We start from the raw sequence: 7,689 nt of genomic DNA, 5'->3' as shown, positions 1-7,689 counted from the left end.
GCAAGAAGTGTGAATCAGGCGGTATAGCGATACCAGACTTCAAACTATACTACAGAGCAATAGTAACAAAAACAGCATGGTACTGGTACCAAAACAGGCGGGTGTACCAATGTTACAGAATAGAGGACACAGAAACCAATCCACAAAACTACAACTATCTTATATTTGATAAAGGGGCTAAAAGCATGCAATGGAGGAAGGATAGCATCTTCAACAAATGGTGCTGGGAAAACTGGAAATCCATATGCAACAAAATGAAACTGAATCCCTTTCTCTCGCCATGCACAAAAGTGAATTCAAAATGGATCAAGAAGCTTGATATCAAATCAGAGACACGCCGTCTGATAGAAGAAAAAGTTGGCTACGATCTACATTCGGTGGGGTCGGGCTCCAAATTCCTCAATAGGACACCCATAGCACAAAAGTTAATAACTAGAATCAACAAATGGGACTTACTCAAACTAAAAAGTTTTTTCTCAGCAAAAGATACAATAAGAGAGGTAAATAGGGAGCCTACATCCTGGGAACAAATCTTTACTCCTCACACTTCAGATAGAGCCCTAATATCCAGAGTATACAAAGAACTCAAAAAATTAGACAATAAGAGAACAAACAACCCAATCAACAAATGGGCCAAGGACCTGAACAGACACTTCTCAGAGGAGGACATACAGTCAATCAACAAGTACATGAAAAAATGCTCAACATCTCTAGCTGTCAGAGAAATGCAAATCAAAACCACCCTAAGATACCATCTCACTCCAGTAAGATTGGCAGCCATTAGGAAGTCAAACAACAACAAGTGCTGGCGAGGATGTGGGGAAAAGGGTACACTTGTACATTGCTGGTGGGACTGCAGATTGGTGCAGCCAATTTGGAAAGCAGTATGGAGATTTCTTGGAAAGCTGGGAATGGAGCCACCATTTGACCCAGCTATTCCCCTTCTTGGTCTATTCCCTAAAGACCTAAAAAGAGCATGCTACAGGGACACTGCTACATCGATGTTCATAGCAGCACAGTGCACAATAGCAAGACTGTGGAACCAACCTAGATGCCCTTCAATAGACGAATGGATAAAAAAAATGTGGCATTTATACACAATGGAGTATTACTCTGCATTAAAAAATGACAAAATCATAGAATTTACAGGGAAATGGATGGCATTAGAGCAGATTATGCTAAGTGAAGCTAGCCAATCCCTAAAAAACAAATGCCAAATGTCTTCTTTGATATAAGGAGAGTAACTAAGATCAGAATAGGGATGAAGAGCAGGAGAAGAAGATTAACATTTAACAGGGATGAGAGGTGGGAGGGAAAGGGAGAGAGAAGGGAAATTGCATGGAAATGGAAGGAGACCCTCAGGGTTATACTGTGGAGGGGGTAGAGAGAGAGGAGGGGAGGGGAGGGGAGAGGTGGGGAGGGTGGAGGGTGGAGGATGGGAAAGACAGCGGAGCACAACAGACACTAGTATGGCAATATGTAAATCAATGGATGTGTAACTGATGTGATTCTGCAATCTGTGTATGGGGTGAAGGTGGGAGTTCATAACCCACTTGAATCAAAGTGTGGAATATGATATGTCAAGAAATTTGTAATGTTTTGAACAACCCACAATAAAAAATTAAAAAAAAAAAAGAGAGTCCTGAAAATCAGCTAGAATGCATAAGAGCCATGGGTTTATTTATAATGTTATTAGATTGGCTGGTATACCATAGCTATGAAATGGTTCCAATGTTATATTTTCATATTGATATAATTGACTCCTTATTAATAGCTTTATAAAATTTTATTTTAGGTTTCTTTATTAATTTATTTTATTTAATGAAACCCAAACTGTAATTTCCATATTTGCCCAATAAGGGAAACCCTATATTAAACATTTTTCTAACATCTTTAAAAAAAAAAAAGATATTGTATCATCCTATCAGGGAACTCAGTATGCTTTTCCATTTTAAAAGATGTTCTCTTAGGTGCTTCAGTAAACTTTTATGATTTTTTTCATATAGGTTTCATACATTTTCTAAGTATTTTTATAGTTTTATTATTGTGAAGAGATTTCATTGTATTTTCTAATTAGTTTTTATACTGAAAGCAATTTATTTGGTGTATTCATCTTTTATCTTGACTCTTATGATTTTTTTTTTTATTTACAAATGCTTCTACAATTTATTGCTTATATAGGAACTTATTTTTTTTCTTTAAGCAGAAATGTCATATTTTTTTTTTATTGTTGGTTGTTCAAAACATTACATAGTTCTTGATATATCATCTTTCACACTTTGCTTCAAGTGGGTTATGAACTCCCATTTTTAGCCCATATACAGCTTGCAGATTTTAATGGTTTTAATTTTATTCTTTTCATTTTTTAGTTAAGACTATCCTTCCATCAGCAAGTGCATTGTCTCTTCCTTGACAATGTTTAATACTCACTTCTTTAACTTCTTTTAATTATTTTTACTAAGACTGATGTGATTATAGTAGTTTTTTTCCACTTAGTCCTGGTAGCTTCAACCACACATGGTTGCTAAACCTGCATCTCTTATACTTTAATTTTAGATGACGATTTTAAATATTGGCTGGATGTTTCCTGGAACCTTAGACTCAAGATGTCCAAAATTAAATGTAAACTAATTACTACACCTGCCCGAACATGTGCTTAGCCCTCATTTCTTTATTTCTGTTCTTCAGGTTCAAATGACTCAATTATTCCAGTAATTCAGGTTCAAAACCTCAGCTCATCCTTGATTTCCTCTCTATATCTCTCCTCCCTCATACTACTTTTATTCAGAAAACTCCTGTTGGTTTAATCTTTGTCCCATTGTTACAACATATGTTTCCTCCATTCTGTTCTTACTGTTACTGCTTTCAGTCTAATTTGAAAAGCTTCTATTTAGGGCTTTCTTTGTGTTAGGTACAGTATATGGAGAAATAAATGTGAATAGTCAAAATTCCTGTTCTTGAGGAGTTCACAAGTAGTGGGTCATGGTTCTTAAATGTAACTACCCCGGAATGTAATAGGTGCTACAAGAACTATATGTATAGTCAAATATGGTAGTTCAAAGAAGTAATTCTGTTTCTGTTGAGTCAGAAAGACTTGACATTTAAGTTGAAACCTAAAGGGCAAGTATAAGTTTTTTTCAGCTGAAAAAGGAGGTGGTGGAAAAGTATTTCTGTTAAAAGTAGCACTTTGATTGTCTATCTTATCCATTCAACAAGCATTGAATGCCTTCTATACGTCAACCATTGTGCTGGGTATGGGGATTTAAGAAGATACTGAGACATAAACAAATAATCACACTAAGAAATTATGTAGAATAAATGTTATTCTTTATTAGAATGGTCAGTTCAATCAATAAAGATGTTCTTTTGGACAATTATAGTATCTGGGTATGGAATTGGTAGATATACAATATTAAAATCAGTCTTAGCCTGATTTGACAAGTTTCTTAAAATTTGTTCATGATTTAGTTTGTAGCAGATTTTTTTTTCTTTCCTCAGGGCACCTCTTTTATTGTTTGATTGGGGAAGGAGAATTGGTTTAGCTATCAAATGACATGATGCACATCATGTATTTGGTTTTCTTAGGGGTTAACAGGGATTGAACTCAGGGGCACTCAACCAATGAGTGACATCCCCAGCCCTATTTTGTATTTTATTTAGAGACAGGGTCTCACTGAGTTGCTTAGTGCCTCGCTTTTATTGAGGCTGGCTTTGAACTCATGATCCTCCTTCCTTAACCTCCCGAGCTGCTAAGATTACAGGCGTGTGCCATCACACCCAGCTACCAGGAGTGTTTTCCGGGAGATGATATTTGAACTGAGTGTTAAAGAATATATAGGAATTGGGGAGACTCTGAAGGTGTCAGATTAGATAAAGAGTATATTCCCTGGCTGTTCCTCAGCAGGAAGATTTAAACAGAGCAAGACTGCACTTCAGTGAGGTGGGTGACTAAGGGAATTCAATGATATTCAACATTGGACAGTAAAATAATCATAGAAACACAGAAAGTCAGAAATTTGACACAAAATAATAAATAACACATGAGAAACATATCATCTTAACTGACAGCAACAGCTCCAGTGCTACCAGTCCATTGCAGAGGGGAAGGAGAACATAGGCGGAGAAACAAGAAAGCCTGGCAAATAAAATTGACTTGGTGGAACTTGTGGAAGACAGGGAGGCCATCTTAGCCAACCTCGAGACAGTGGGGGAAGTTGTTGAATGAAAAGCAATCAAAATCATTGGAACCACAGCAGAGTCTGGCAGGAACCATTTTTAAGCAACTATGCAACAGTGAGCAGAGACAAGAGATTAGAAACATACTTTATATATAAACAGAGTTATGAAAAATTGTGGTATATATGTGTAATAAGAATTGTAATGCAGAAAAACAAACTACATGTATAAAGGCATGAATTGGCGTGAACATACTCTATATTCAAAGATATGAAAAATTGTGCTCTATATGTGTAATAAGAATTGTAATGCATTCTGCTGTCATGTATTTTAAAAAATCAATAAAAAAGAAACTCATAAAAGATGTTGCCAGCCTGAGTCAGCAGTCACTTTTTGTGGGTTTCAGAGTGTGCATGTACTAGTGTGATTGAAACAGGCACAGAGAGAATTGTGCCTAGGGTGATGCAGGCTGGGGACACTAAGGAGAGAAAGCTACCTTTGTTTGCCAGTAACTGGCCAGACAGGAGCGTCTACTCTCTAGATCTGGGGCAATTCTCATCCATCATGGTGAACATGTGAGACCTGTGGAGGTTCAGCCTCCTCACCCTAAGAGTGGAATTTTCTGGAAGCCCCTGAGACCCATACATCCAGAAACCTGCATCTCTCCAGCAACAGGGTGTTGGTTCACATCTCAAATATACACTGACAGAATTCTAAAGGTCAGCCAAGACTAAACCCCACCTGTCAGAACTTCCAATTTAGAATCTGCACAGCCCCACTATAGAAGTACACCACTTGTCAGCTCTCTCCAGTTTATCCCATCTTATACTGTGAGACTGGAAGTTGAGAGCTGTTATAAACAGCTTTGGCTCCTAGCCACAAGGACTGGTAGCATGGTGAGAATGGTGAAAAAGTGGAATTTAACAATCCCTAGCCCTTGACCTGAGGGTTACAGTGTCCCCACTCCCCCAAAAAGTATAAATACAAAGAAAGGCACTACAACATAAGCAATGAACATCCAACCTTGCCAAGTTTTGACTACCTCAGTGTAAACAAGTTCATTATTAAGAATTTGTTTTTACTTTTCCCCTTTTCTTATCTTTAATTTTAATTTAAGTTTTTAATTTTATTTTTACATTTTTTTTTCAATCAGCATGAGTGTGTCTGTTTTCTTGCTGTACTGATAGATTTGGAGATCTAATAAAAATTATATTATATTGCTATTACTATTACTTCCCAGTGATTTCCCCTCTCTCCCTGCCTTCCATCCCTTGATCCATTTCCTCTATTGATCTCTTTTTAATTTTCATGAGATGTGCCTCTTTCTTTTCCTTTTCCTCTCTAGCTTCTGCATATGAGAGAAAACATAAGATCCTTAACTTTCTGAGTTTGACTTATTTGCTTAACACAAGGGATTCTAGTTCCATTCATTTTCCTGCAAATGACATAGTTTTGTTTTTCTTTATTTTTGAATAAAACTCCATTGTGTAAATATACCACATTTTCTTTATCTATTCATCAGTTGATGGACACCAAAACTGGTTCCATAGTTAGCCAAAGCAATCTTAAGGAAGAAGAGTGATGCTGGGCCAAGTTCCCAAGGAGTCAGTTTGTGAAGGAACAGATAATCAGTAGAAAGGAGGAATGAAAAAGACAAATCAGGGCTGGGGATGTGGCTCAAGCGGTAGTGTGCTCGCCTGGCATGCGTGCGGCCCGGGTTCGATCCTCAGCACCACATACAAACAAAGATGTTGTGTCCGCCAAAAACTAAAAAATAAAATATTAAAATTCTCTCTCTCTCTAAAAAAAAGGACAAATCAAAAAACAGATGGGGTCTGTGACTGGATCTTCTATCATTCCAATTCTCAATCCAACTTGAACATGCCTGGACTTTCAAAATGCCAAGAGGTGACTGGAAGTTTGGATATCAGGGTATAAATTAGATCCGAGTTGGGGGTGGGGGAGGGAAGACCAGAATTCCCTTGAATTGTATTCCCATGCAATATTAAGCATAAAGATTACCTTGTATTCTGTTTGCCTTCTGAAAGCCATTATTATGATGTTAGAAGAAGAGGAAGAAATTCAGGTACAGAAAATGTGGGTTTTTTTTTTTAAAGAATTTTTTTAATATTTATTTTTCAATTCTCGGCGGACACAACATCTTTGTTGGTATGTGGTGCTGAGGATCGAACCCGGGCCGCACGCATGCCGGGCGAGCGCGCTACCGCTCGAGCCACATCCCCAGCCCACAGAAAATGTGTTTTTTAATAGCCTATGCGATGGTGCTTGGTGAGTGTTGGTTCTAAAGGTACCAAATGAGGAAGTCAAAGTTCTCAAACTGCTGCATACTTTGACAAGGAAAATCTATTTTTGTCTTCCGATCTACATGTATGACCTAAGTCAGGTAAATATGTCTGGTTTACTTCTTTTACTTTTTTTATGCAGACAGTCTGTTATGCACTGTGGTTTCAGATGTGCAATAATTTGTACAATGGTTTATTCCCAAGTATGCCTTAAGCAGAACAAATGTGTTTTTTTTCTATATAGTTCCTTGCCTTAATAAATATGTAATAGAAATTTAAGCAAACTTCTATTTTTTTATATTTGTAAACTACGAAGTAAGAAAAATGAACATATTGTGGAGTTTGTATTTTGCATACTCAAGGTGAGAATTAAGTTTTAAATAAACCTATAATATTTTATCTGAAAAAAAAGGATAACGATGCTGGAGGTATCACAATACTTGATCTCAAATTATAGTATAGAGCTATAGTAACAAAAACAGTGTGGTATTGGCATCAAAATAGACATAAAGACCAATGGAACAGAATATACACAGAAACAAACCCACATACTTATAGTCATCTGATACGTGATAAAGATGCCAAAAATATATGTTGGAGCAAAGATAGCAATTTTAACAAATGATGGGAGAATTGGTTATCAATATGCGTAAAATGAAACTAAATCTTTATATCTCAATCTGCACAAAAGTCAAATTGATATGAATCAAGGACTTAGGGCTTAGACCAGAAACTATGCAACTGCTAGAAGAAAACATAGGGTCAACATTTCAACATATTGGTGCAGGCACTGAGTTCCTTAACAAGATCCTAAAACTCACAAAATATAACCAAAAATCTATAAGTAGGATGACATCAAATTAAAAAGTTTCTGCACAGCAAAGAAAAAATTTAATAGTGTGAAGACAGAGTCTACATAATTGGAGAAAATCTTCATTGCTTATGTTTTTAAAAATTATTTTTTAGTTGTAGGTGAACACAATATCTTTATTTCATTTTTATGTGGTGCTGAGGTTTGAACCCAGTGCTTCCCATGTGCTAGGGGAGCCCTCTACAACTGAGCCACAATCCCAGCCCTTCATTGCTTATGTTTTAGTGCTTTTCTTTGTATTTATATTTTTTTGGGGATGGGGACACTATAACCCTCAGGTCAAGGCCTGGGGGTTGTTAAATCCCACTTTTTCACGTTTCTCACCATGTCCTTATGGCT

This window comes from Marmota monax, unplaced genomic scaffold (assembly GCF_021218885.2).
Source record: "Marmota monax isolate L192 unplaced genomic scaffold, Marmota_monax_Labrador192_F-V1.1 WCK01_AAM20220418_F8-fsc00155, whole genome shotgun sequence".
Classification (NCBI taxonomy): Eukaryota; Metazoa; Chordata; class Mammalia; order Rodentia; family Sciuridae; genus Marmota; species Marmota monax.
This window is presented reverse-complemented; position numbering follows the sequence as displayed.